General features: G+C 35.4%; 1 protein-coding gene across 2 annotated transcripts in view; it reads right to left on the minus strand.

Moving 5' to 3' along the window:
- Positions 1-13417, minus strand: part of LOC104318002 (adhesion G protein-coupled receptor A3) — a 316671-nt gene that overhangs the window by 247376 nt on the left and 55878 nt on the right. The gene's annotated exons all lie outside the window — the stretch shown is intronic.

Below are 13417 nucleotides of genomic sequence, written 5' to 3' on the forward strand. Positions count from 1 at the left end.
TCACTCATTCTGACATGCACTCTTAAAAACCTTACAATATACAAAAAAAATGCAATTTGGTTTAGAAGCTCAAGAAATTGTTTTTTAAACAGATCTAATGATTATGCAATCTGCAGAAGAAATGTTTGTCTCTGAAAAAATCTAATTCCAACTGCTTGAGAAATGAATCTTTTAATGTAACATTTACAATAAATTATACTTCTCTAGTGCCCAAAATTCCATTTCAAAATAAGAGACATAGCTTGCAATAAAGATAGAAATAAAACAAAAATAATTCAAAAGAAATTTTATGCTCTTCACTAGCCAACTTGAGACTTTGTGAATCAACTTTTTACTTTTGTAAAGTTTTAAAACAATCTGTTACACGAGACTTAACTTGTCTCACTCTTAGCAATTCCCATTGTACATGAAAAGTAAGTGCTTTGCCCCAGCATACACCTATTACATAAAAACTCAACTCCAGGTGCAAAAGACAACACATAACATTGATGTATAGTGAAATAGGAAATAATTATTGAGGTAGAAAAGTTAAAATACTGTAATATTAGTAAGATTTGGAGATTTTTGCAAGCTGTTTCTAAAAATTCATCAATAAACATGTCTAAATATGTTTTGATGTGATTTGATGGCCCACTGTCAGAGAACATGGAGAACAGAGCAGCTCCAATCTGACCTGTATGTTATTATACTATGTTGTTACTGAACACACTTGTGCAGCAACATTATTCCTCACCCAGAACCGGTCAGTATAACCCACAAGTGGCAATTTGGGATCGATCACGAACACTTACACTCAGGCATCTGAAAGCCCCCAAAAGCCTATGTTTACGACAAAATACAAAATTTATATATATAAATATGCTCCAATACATGCACAGTCTATTGCCATCAGCTAGGAAACTCCACATGTCACAAGATCTTCCTTCTACTTCTCAAACTAAAAATCATATGTATGACATTAAATATTTCTCTAGTCTACCAACTCTTCACTACCTTCTTAGCAATACCTTTCAGCAGTGACATGATGAAAGACCACAGACTGTTTCAATTTGTCTTATTTGTAAGATTTTCTGGACTTTTTAGGTGGCATACAGTGACTAAATTGGAATATTGTTTTTAAAATTTTAATATCTAAACTAGAAAGTGTAAATACATGAAATGTTCTATTATTTTATTCTGTTCCTTTATTCATCTTCTCTTCTGAGGCTGCACAGAATTTGTGTCAGTCAAGAAAAAAACAAAGTCCCAAAATTAAAATTGCCCAGGCTTGGAAAGACTAACATCATAAATTCCACTTCATATTGGGTCCTTTGGTTATATGCTGTGTTACAGAGAGATCGTCTTTGAGGTCTATTACAATGACATTAAATATAAATATTATATTTGGACTGTTCTGCATAGCCTGATGGGCAAAGATACACGCACTTCAGAACTCTCATCTGGCTTAGGTACAAGTAGTTCTGTCTTTGAAAAATTTTCATGGTGCCAATTTGTTTTTCCAGCCTTCTATTCATTCTGCCCAGAAAAAGAGGGCAGTTTGAACTTTGCTGGCAACTCCATGAAAATGCAGCACAAGTCAGCAGCACACGGGTCTCTTGCTCTGTACCTCTGGGCCTCCTGTATAGCCCTAAGCGTGTAGCCTGAAACCAGTATCATTAATCCACATAAAACAAACTCCTAGAAATTAAAGAGAACTATCTAACTATTAATAAATCACAAGATTAAACAGAACATTTAGTTCATAAATGGAACACTCGGTAAACACAGCTCATGTTCTGCAGTACTGCTATCTTATTTAGTCATTTCCTTTTATTTTTCTGAAAGATAAACTGAGTCTTGAAAAATATAACAGACACCACCAAAAAAAAAAAATCATAGAACTTAACTATGTAAATTTGAGTTTCTAAATGAAACCTTTCAAACCTTTATACCAGACTTTCACAGAGACTTTCACACAGAGATCAGGTTTCAAAAATTAAGTTTCCTTCAGGGCCTTCTCTTCTCTACAGTGCCAACTAAAATTCAGGTTTTATAAACAAAGTAATATGGGTATTACAGTTAAAATACAATTCTTTTTCTGTTCAGAATCACAGCTTTAAAGAATTCTAGCATTCCAATAAGGTCCATGGGGAAAAAAAAAATCTTCTCTAACAATTAATACAAGTTATCTACATTTCATTCAGCTGGTTGGTACACCACATGGGAAGAATCCACCTGTTTTTAATTAGCTTTAGTGATGTCCAAGAATTCGCAATGGGCTGTTACCAAGAAGGGTTTGGTTTGCACTGAAGACCAGTTCTGTGAATACAATGAACAACTTCACTGGCAAACTCAAATCATTATTTTTCATACAGTAAGGAATCGCTTGTTAAACTTTTGATGCAACTCAACATTTTTCCCTTCTGAGGACATTTGCTGTGGGAATGAGACTAGGAGGGAAGAAAGTTTGGGTTACAATGTTCAATATACTAACTCAGAAATGAGGCTTAACCACAGATGATGAAACAATCTTTTCAAGTAATCAATGCCTGGTCAAATTGTGGCTCTTACGCTTGATGCTGAAATTACACAGAATATTTTGTATATTACAACTTCAGAAAAATAACAGAATGGACATAAAATGTATGAAGTATGGCTGGAATAGTTAGATATCTCTTTTCCCTTGAATACAGTCACCTGCTTACAGGGAGATGTTTGTAATTAGAGACCTGCAGAAATTTTGCAGGAAAACAGAGACATGAAGAGCATCCTTTTCTTGTACTTACAGATGCAAAGGTTTGGTGGATAAATACGTGGGAAAAAGTGTTATTGATGTATTTGATTTTGGATAGCTTCTAACATAATTGTAATTTTCAGATGTAACAGAAACTGAATTACTTATTTTAATAGAAGATTAAATATAGTTTGGATTTTTAAAACAAATCACCACCATGCGCCCACTATGATTAAGTATTTCTCACCTTTTATTTATTCACAGAATTTTCACTTGTCTTTTTTTTTTCTGATGTGCTAGTGAATCACAGCAATAAATATTGCTACACACTGCAAGTAGGCAGCTGGTTTAAATAATCATTAATTTCTAGCCATGTGCTAAGAATCTCACATTTTCAATATTTTATTCCAAGGAGACAAAGACTGAGAAATAAGCACACTTTATTTCAGTGAAACTATTTTCTAAAACTAAAATCCACTTAAAGTTACTTTTCTTTAAAAAAAAAAAAAAAAAAAAAAGAGAGAGAGAGAAGAAAGGTTTCCTGAAGAAACCTTCTGAGAAGGTATTTATTTTGAACATCAGTTGGCAAACTGGTTTTGCACTATATATTATGATCCAAACCCCAGGTAACTGGTAGTTAAAATGGTGGTACTTTCAGCCCTGGCCCTCACAGGATACATCCAACTAAAATAGTGCTGGGGAGCAATCCCCTAGTCAGCACCACTCTGCTGATCAGACACGTTATGAACTGTTTGCTCACCTCATTGACCCCTTCAAATCTTATGTCTCTGCTGCTCCTTCACCCAAGACACTTTGGGGGACAGTTTACCCCAGGGAGCACATTCAGAAGACATTAACTCTACACCAGGTTTGTCCTTTCCCAGCCCTGTGAAGCCCTCCAGCACTATTCCCACAGGGTCCGAAGGGATATCCTTCAAACACGCTCTCTCGATCTACAGCGACACCCTAAAGCATGTAATCCATAGGCATAGTTTCACCATGCAAACATACATCTCTGGTGGGCTGCAACACAGGCTGCATGTTATTCCATTCATCCTGCCCCGGAAATAAACCAGCCAACCTCACATGTACACAAGAACCCAAATCATGCCAAGGAGCACACTAACAACTGAGAAGCATGGATGCTCAATGAGCCATTGCTTTCACTCTCTCCTGGACCTCTTTCTTTAGCAGTATAGACATACCTGAAAGGATGAATTGTTCCAGTGGGCTACAAGCCACCTCTCTGATCTTCTTTCTGGTTCTTTCACTTGAATTAAACAAGCCACAAATCACATTTTGCTTAAATTGATGCTATGATTTTTGTTTTTATGAAACTATTAAAAGTACAAAAAGATGTAATCCTGTGTAACAAAGTCTCATTCAAGTATAACACGTGCCCAGTACAAGAGAATCTACTGCAGTATTAAATAAAATATCAAATAAAAAAGCTCTCAATCATAATGCAAACTTCAACTTCCTACAACCCCTCAAGCAGAGAGAAAGAATCTTTTTACCATGCCTTCCAAGTCAATGGACTTGGGTTCACTTGACATTACAGAGGAAACAAATTCCACAGCTGAGGCTTCTTCAGTGAGATGGTACTGCATCCCACCCAGTGAAGACTAAAGGCTGTGAGGCCACACAGCAGTGCATCCACAGAGAAAGCACATCTCAGGTAACCAATTCCAAGAACGACAAGATATTTAGATGAAGACTGCTATTCCCAAATGCATAGTGAACATAGAAGGAAGTGTGACCCATTACTGAAAAAATATGTGTTTCCTCTGATAATATTCACAGGGGAAAATAAACAAAAAACACAAGCAAAAAAACCCTACTCAGACTTCATGAAAAAAACAGTAAAATATCAACTTCCACCTGATTTTCTGCTGGGCAGCCCAGGAACTGTTTCAGACCAGGCTTGACCCAGTCCTGTGGCTAGCTAAGATGAACAACCAATGTCTAGACAATTAATCTCTCTGAAATCCTTTTTTTAAGGCCCACTCACTGAGACCAGCTTGAAGGTTCACTGACTTACTACAGGAGACACCAACCAGGAGAACAACCATACCTGCCCCTGCTGTGCACTTGCTCTTAATTCCTGTTTAGTTTTCCACTTCTCAAGTAAAAAGGTGTGTTTCATGGATATCCAAGCTAATTTGACAAAAGATAGAAAGCTCTGTCCGTTAAGATTGTACATCTGGGACTTCTGTGTTGGGGTTGTGTTAAGAAATTGTGTTTCAAGTTCTGCAGTTTCTCTTACATACCAATTTCAGTTCAAGCAGAGGGGAATATCTTTATTTTAAAATAAAAATTTAAGTACTAATAGTAGCTAATCATTTTACATGGAAGCCTGATAACAGCTGACATGTTGCAGTTTAAGCTGTTTGTTCGCTTTACATGAGGCATGTAGTTAGATACAAAAGGAGTGTGAGCTGACATCCTATGAAATACTTGGACACAGTGGTGGGAAAAAACGTATTTAATTTCTTTATGGCATCAGAATAAGACTGGAATCATTTATATTGAAATGGTACAGTGTAAAATGAAAAACTATTTTTAAGGTTTTAAAATTCTTCTCAGTAAACCAGAATATTGTTTATTCCCACAACATCCATAATTCATTGAGAGTCGCACCATAAAAACAAATTAAGAAGGATCTTGCACCACAAAAATGGCAGGAATAGAAAGGAAAAAAGAATGCCTGCTTTTTGTGCCACATATGTAGAGACATATGGAGCTATCATAAAATACAGGTAGCAATTGTACTATTTTTTTTTCCCTCCAAACTGAAGACCACAGCTGAGCTACTAACTAGCACTTTGACAGATAATATCAGAACTATACAGATAAACTGGAAGGAAAGTCATATAACAGTAACAAAACTAACTGAACAAGTGAATAGAGAAAAATGATTGAAAACAGTATTGACCGCTCACTAGGTGAATGGAGTGTGGCAGACACCTAAATAGTTCATAACCAAACAGAAAGGAGGAACTTGTAAAAATGTGAGAAGTATTCATCAATTCAGTATATATCACTATTTGTGTACAGTAATTCATAGTGCCTACTACTCTGTCCAACTTCAAGAACATCAAAACTTAAAAAAGCATAAAGATGAGTTATCAGAATACTAAAGATGCATATAATGGTCTCAGGTGACACCTCTCTTCCCTGAGGGGATTGTAGCCCATTGTATTGTCTTTTCAAACTAAATAAAGTGTGTTGTCAACATTCTTAAAAGGAATCAGACAAAAATCCTGTAGAAAGTAATAAAACCTAGTCACTTAGCACCTCTAATTCCAGCTGGTTTTATCATTATCTTCAGTATATACCAGCTTTTGTTAAACCCATTCACTTGCAGCATAACCAATTCCAAGCATTAGTGAAAACAGAAAAATGCTCAAAAATGACCTCCCATTGTAGATAGTGTGTTACATGTGGCAAAAAAACCCAAACAGCTATAGCCAAAGAAGCAATAAGTGTACTAATTATCCTTCTAATTAGAACACTACCAGCAGAACAGATATTTCCAGATCTTGACACTATTTGATTATAGCAAGAGAAGCAATGAAACTATAAGCACTGAGAAATTTCCTTGTAGGTAATTATTTATTTAAATGAAAATCCTTCCAGAAGTGCAAAGAAACCCTAATAGTCTGTCATACATTTAATGGAATGTAGGAGAAACTAGCTGACCACTCATGCTATGGAAACACAATACTGCCTTTGTGGAAAATCACTGTTCAATAGCCTCACTTTCAGTAATTCAAAATATAAGGCAAAACTCATATTTTTGTTGCTTCAGTTTTCATACTGGTGGCTTTTCATCAATAGTCCTCTTGGGTCATATAAGAGACTTCTAGGTCACATTCAAAATAACAAAGCCAGAAAGTTCTTGCATAAATCATCACACCAACCAATTTAATTAACTAAAATCGTATTCAAGAGCATTATTGTGTAAGCAACATCACAGTTCAAACAGTAAAACAAAATATTATCATCACTAACAGGACACACAACTCATCCTCTCCCTAATACTGGTTCAGCAGTATTAATGTATTAACAAAAGGAAGCAGCAAGGTCACTCTTAATATGATTTCTTAACAGTGGGGGAGTTAGAGTTCCCAGCTTTTGAAACAAGCCCCCTCCACTACAGGGTGATATTCATTAACTGAACAGGACAAGAAGCAGCAGGAATCAAAGCATTACTAATAGGACTGTAAGTACTTCAGAAAAGTAATGTGGTTGTCTATTTTTGTAACTTTTGTCAAGCACCAGCCATTTTCTGAACTAGATGATGCTCTTAAGTAAAACATTTTTTTCCACAAGAACTTTAAACTGTAAAGGTTGTATCTGTAGATCAGTGAAGACCCAAAGTATCATACGGGATTCTATGCTCAAAGTTTAATCAATTGTATTTAATAAAGTCAACACCTGGAAAACTTAAGTCACTAGTGGATGATCACAGAAAAAGGTTTGACAACATAAACAGTACGTAGAATAAAATTATGGACTGCTATTTCCTGAAATCATAGAATATTGACCTGCTGAGGATATAAAAATCTGATGAATCATTACTATTTTACTACAACATGTACACATATTTATGACGTCCTTAAACTGTCTAGATAAATCTTGCTTTTAGAAGTTTTGAACTTGAGTGCAGATAACTTTTTCAAATGTAATCTAAAAAAACTAACACATGATCTTTTGATAAGACAGCATTTTCATTACATCTTTTGAAAAAGAGATAATTCTATCTAAGTGAACTTTTGGACTATGCCACTATACCTATCATTTGCATGGTCTTTAGTTGAGAGATAGTTACGTGTGTTTAACCTTCTGTGATGGGTCCTCCTGAGTCTAGCAGAATTATTTACATGAATTAAATTTATCATGTGCATTAGTTTTTGAAGATCAAAGGTTCTATTGTCAACATTTTCTTTGGAGAAAGGGAGGAATTGTTCAAAGCTCTCTCTACAATGAGAAGGAAATCCTTACCCCTGAACTTTCAATAAAACATCATTTCTGAAAGCATATGTAGGCAATTGGTGACAGCATGGGTCTGCATGCCTTGTTGTTCCTGGTTTTGCCTTTGACTCACTGCACAGCCTTCAATCAGTGAATATATATTTACATGCATTTTTAGTGGGAAAAAGGAGACTGATACAGAATACAAAAAAATAACAAGTTCTTCACTGAATAAGCTGGTGTAATATGCAAATGGATTTAATGAAGTTATTGTTTATAGGCGAATTAGCTTTTGATTTTCTTGTCATTCAACTCAGTTGACATTATGCGGAAATTACGTTCTTTTATTTGTTTCTCATTCAAACTTTTATACAATTCACCAATAGCCACAGTGCAAACAACACCAGGAGGAGCAGAGCAGCTGAGTGAACAATGCACAAGAACAATGTGCAGATTTGAGCATTTCAGTGTGCTCAGCACCAGTTAGACAGACAAGAGCTGAGAAGCATCTCTATCCTGTAGGGTAGGGATTTTTACACTCATTTCAGTGGGACTAAGGGGTTCATTTAGGTTCCCCATTTCAAAATGGTTACTGCAAGTAATTTGCCATGGTGATTCATGCAAGGTCAACATAACAGCATGCCCTTCCTTTCTCCTGGGTTTACACTCTACTGCTCAGCCAAATAACCATCAGCATCCCAGTCTGCCTTGCAGCTCTCACCGGTGGGCCAAACCTGTTTTTTACATTACCTATGATACATTCAGGTGGCTTTATTCTACAAATAAATTCTGAAACCTTGTTTGAGTTCAAGAATTTTAATAAGATTAATTAAGTTTTAATAATTTATTTGGTCAAAAATTTTTAAGAAGTAATTTGCCTTTCCTAACTGGATTTTACTACACATTTCTTTCTTCTAAGTCATTCAGGAAAAGGCTTAACAATTCCCGAGTCACCATTCCTTGTTTATTATACTTTTTGTATTACCTTTTATTTCCTTCATAAGATCTTTTCAGCATTACTCTTATTCAGCCCACTGCTCTTCTTTTAAACCCGTAAACACCTGTTCTACTTTTCCCAGTTTTGCTAATTTTGTATGTATTTCTAAAACAGCATTATAAAGGTTCCATATTATTTCTGAAAAACATGCTTAGAATTGTCTTCAAAATACTCATGTGTCTCAGTTACTACTACATATAAACAGTAACAATTGCTGACTATAAATCCAGAAAAACAGTGAAAATTTGTCACTGTAGTAATTTATTTTGATTTCCCTCCAAATTGGTTTGTTTTTATAATGGTTATATCTTAACTTACAGGTTCTGCTAGGACTGTAATTGTGTTTTGCAAAAGAGGTATCTGCAGTAGTTGGTTTTTTTAAATGATGATGTATATCATCTGATAATTCAATAAAATACAAAACTCATTCTGGATCCTTTGGGTAATATATCTGAAAACTGAAAGCCTGAAAAAAAGACTGGTCTGACAACATAAAATTGTTCCTAGCTGAATTTGAAGAGAAACTCTTTTCTCCTAAGGAGACATTTTAAGGAGCTACATTATTAAATCTAAATTGTTTGCTTTATTTTGCCTTAACCAGTAGGACTGCATGTCAGAATGCTCCTCTTTTAGTCCTCCATTTGGTTTCAAAGACTGAGAGGAACAGATATTGAACTGCTAATAGGGAGTGACAAAGAAGTTTTTCTAAAGTACTTCAGACAACTACTGATATATGCTCTGGCAGAATGAGATCTCAAAATCTGAAAGAGTTGGTGGTTATTCATATTTAATTCAGTGAGCAAGCAACCCCCACATAATGCATACAGGCCATCATATCAGTTTTCAGTTCTTTTGGTGGTGCTGCAAAGCTTGAGAATTGTTTTAAAAACACATTCGGGATAGCATCCAGTTGAGGTAGAAGACGCAAGACCATGGCTAATTTATGATGTTCGAATCACCTGGATTGGAAGGGACCTCCAGAGATCATCCAGTCCCATCTCCTGCCCAAAGCCGATCCAGTTAGAGCAGAGCACTGCTCAGAGTGGTGAAATGGTGATGCTTTTTGTAATGAAGACATTAGCCATTGTGGATTATTTTGGCTTTAAGCACGATTCGTAAAGTGGACTACAAGAGATTAAACAATCCTTGAAATGCTGGAATTCAGAAGTTAAATCCAGACAGCACAGAGGTACTCTGCTCTATACCTACTGCAGAGACAAGGCATTTACAGCAAAACACCGGATTGTCTCAAGTATCAGACTGAGGAGCCCTAGACATGAGGATGCAGACCTTATGCTTTACCTGAATCTCCTTCTGCTTTACCCAACGTGGGTCCCTAACTGGACCGAGAATATTTGTACTAGGGTTATACAGCAAAATCACTAATGTGTAATCTAGAGGTTGGGTGTGTTTTATTTCTGTGACAGTGCCTTCTTTAAATAATTTTTTCGGGATCCATATGTCACAAGTGAGATCATGACAGCAACCTCTGTCATGTGAAATCCCAGTTCTATATAGCCCACCCAAGTCAAATTGGAAAACTATTAAAATGTAACATTTATTGCAAATAATCTGCATAGAATTTCCATTGTTTCCAGCACTAATTAATATTATTAAGGGGTTTACTTCAAAAATTCCCTATGATAATATATTATTACTGAATATATATACAGAAAGGAACAAACATTTCATGTCTTCTTCTAGAAATAATTAAGCTTTCAGCCAGCTTTTTCTTTCCAATTTGAAAATATATTAAGGTGTTCCAAAGCAGTACACAGAATTAATAATTAATTATTACAGGTAGAAAACTCAGTTTACTTAGTTGAAAGTACTAATTTTGAGCCTAAGCAACGTTCTTGTGTCTTACTTCTCAAATAGATTTTGCACTGGTGAAGGGCAATGTGGTTACCTTAAGAAAATGGGCTAAAAGATAAGATTCTCCTAAGACATTTGGGAAGGCAGTTCTCACCCCATGTAATGAATGTTAACACAGAAGCAATCATCTCCAAGTGCATCTACCTCTCAGCTTCCAAGCTAAAATGGTCAATGATGGTCTCACTTGTGATTTGTCTTTTTTTAATCTTAGCCTCAAATGCTATCTATCAGCTCAGGTACTTAAAATTATCTTCCCAAGGCTGTGTTGTTCAATATTTGATGTTCTTTCCATTTTAGTTATATCCACAACCTTTGAAATAAAGCTTTCAGCACAACTGTTCAAAACAGTGGTATAAATAATACAAACAAAGAAACCTAACATTTGATCCTACTTCCATCACACAACTAACTTTTCCCTATCTTGCTTTGTCTTTGTTTCTTTGACATTAGTCAATGTTCAGCCCATTCAACCACCTTTTGTTTGATACTTGATCGCAAATATTCAGCTTTACCTTGCAGCATGCATTTCTGCCAAATGGCTCCTGAAACATTTAGCTGTACAATAACTGTAGCTGACTGCATTGCTTTTACAATAATAAACTCTGGCAGCAATATCCACAAGGAATTCCAAAGCCTTTGTAGGGAATCATGTCCTGAAGCTAACACAGCTATGTTAAATGAAGCTCGGTTATTCCTAATGGTTTCCCAATTCATTTCTTTTAGTGGTTTTTAAAGTTTTCCTAAAATAATGATGACAGAATAATTTATTCATTTTTCAGAAGTGTCTTCAGATCCTTGAATAAATAATGAGAGTGATAGCACCTTTCAAGGATGCCTGAAATGACATGAAAGGAGCTTGCTTAAGTGAGACCAGTTGCACTTATTTATTTTTTAAAAACAGAGACTGTCTACAGGAAGAACAGAAGAAATAAACAGCACAAAAGAAAAAAAGCAGGGACAGGGAAGAGAGTATAGCTATGAGTACTAATGAAGAAAAACTAAAGGAAAGTAAGATAAAGATTGCCTGTTCTGGTACACATACAATTAATCAGCTATTTATTAAACTGGTCCACAAGTGATACACAACTTTCGTTCTTTAGGAAAGCAGTGTGACCTGTTTGAAGTTACGTAGAACAACAAAAAAGGAGCAGGTTCTTGAATAATTCCTAAAATACATAGCTCAGACATTCATTCTTTGGGCAAGCCACTGTTAGAGTAATGGACAGTTGGGTGTACCAATATGGAAAATGCATCATCCATCAGAGGAAGGAAGGCATAAGAAAGTACAGAGCACAACAGATACTTCTAGTAACAGCCAAAATCTGCATAGGTACCCATCTGTTTCTTTTCCATGTGCAACACACATAGTGGTTATTTCTTTACTGATCACCTGTGCAAGTGACACTTACTAAATCATCATTTTGTGTTTACTGTGTTAGCATATCAGATGGCTAAAGTATAGTATTTAAGGCAGCAAGCTGCTAGTACAGATACTTAGTCCCATTATTGGATTTAGATTGAAACTATGTACTATTTCTTAAAGGCTGCCTAGTGCTGGCCAGATGATGGGAAAAAAAAAAAACCCAAAAAAAATTAATCCATATTAGAAAGAAAAGTCTGTAACATACACTCTCTGGATTATTGAATAACATTTGTAACATTAAACCTGAATATATCAATGCTGTTTCAATCAGTTTTCCCCTCACACTGTGGTATTACAGTGACTGAAGAGAGAGTAAATATGATGATTTTCCTTCAAAACTTCATTTAAATATCCATTTCTGCTGTGTTTCCTGTATTAAATTTAGCTTACTTCAGTATTCCTTGCTAGTTAGGCCCCTTTCTCTAAAACTTGTTTACTTACCTTCCATTAGACTCTAAGTTCTTGCAGAATATCAGAAAAGCACTTACAGAGATTGAGAGATTTGATGCCGCAAATTAGGTTCAATAAGTGCCACAGAATAGTTAAAAGATATCAAAAGTCCTCCTCTACAAAACTTTCTGAACAATGTGTATTAAAGGTTAAGTAAAAGCAGGAGTTTCATTTCCGAAAATAAACTCTTTCAAAATTGTAACACAAGACCCAATATATACTTCAAAAATGGCTACTCATTAGAATCTGTATCAGGCATTTTTTTGACTAAGTAAAAATATTCTCATTCCAAGTCCTTCACAGAAGTCAAGCAATCATGAACTGGTCCTGAGCAAAACCAGTTATACTCAGTATTAGTGAAACTAGAGAAAAAATAATGAGAATAGCTCAGTCTTAATTATATATGATTCTGCTCTAACCAATTTTAATATTTATGTAGAATAATAGAAGATTACCTTAAAGCATTTCATTGCAAGATAAACACACACCCCCATAACAGCAATATACCTAAAACCAAGCTTAACACATCCACATCAGTTGTCTACCTACAGCAACATTATCTACTGTGTCATGCTCTGATTTTCTTTTCCATTCATTTTCAAAAACGTTTCTATACATACAAAATACATCTTCTTTCAAGATGACTGCTCTGGAAAGGAATTAGTTTTTGAGGGATTTGGCTCTTTTTTAAATCTCCATCTCTGAGAAGTCTGGTTGTCAACTTTCTTTAAAACAAGTCTTAAAAACTTAAAAAAAAAAAAAAAAAAAAAAAAAAAGCAGCTGACCCAAGTGTACCATGTAGGTATACCAGAGGAATACTTAGAAAAAAAGTCTTCCCCCCCCCCCCCCCCAAAAAACCTCACTCATGATTTCTGAGCACATGAATTCGACAGCTATGCTTCCTTGCCCCCTCTTCCAACTTTAACACTATAAGCACTTACTGCAACAGACCTTGGAATCCCGAAACATAATCATTTCCCTG

Source organism: Haliaeetus albicilla, chromosome 11, assembly GCF_947461875.1.
Source record: "Haliaeetus albicilla chromosome 11, bHalAlb1.1, whole genome shotgun sequence".
NCBI lineage: Eukaryota > Metazoa > Chordata > Aves > Accipitriformes > Accipitridae > Haliaeetus > Haliaeetus albicilla.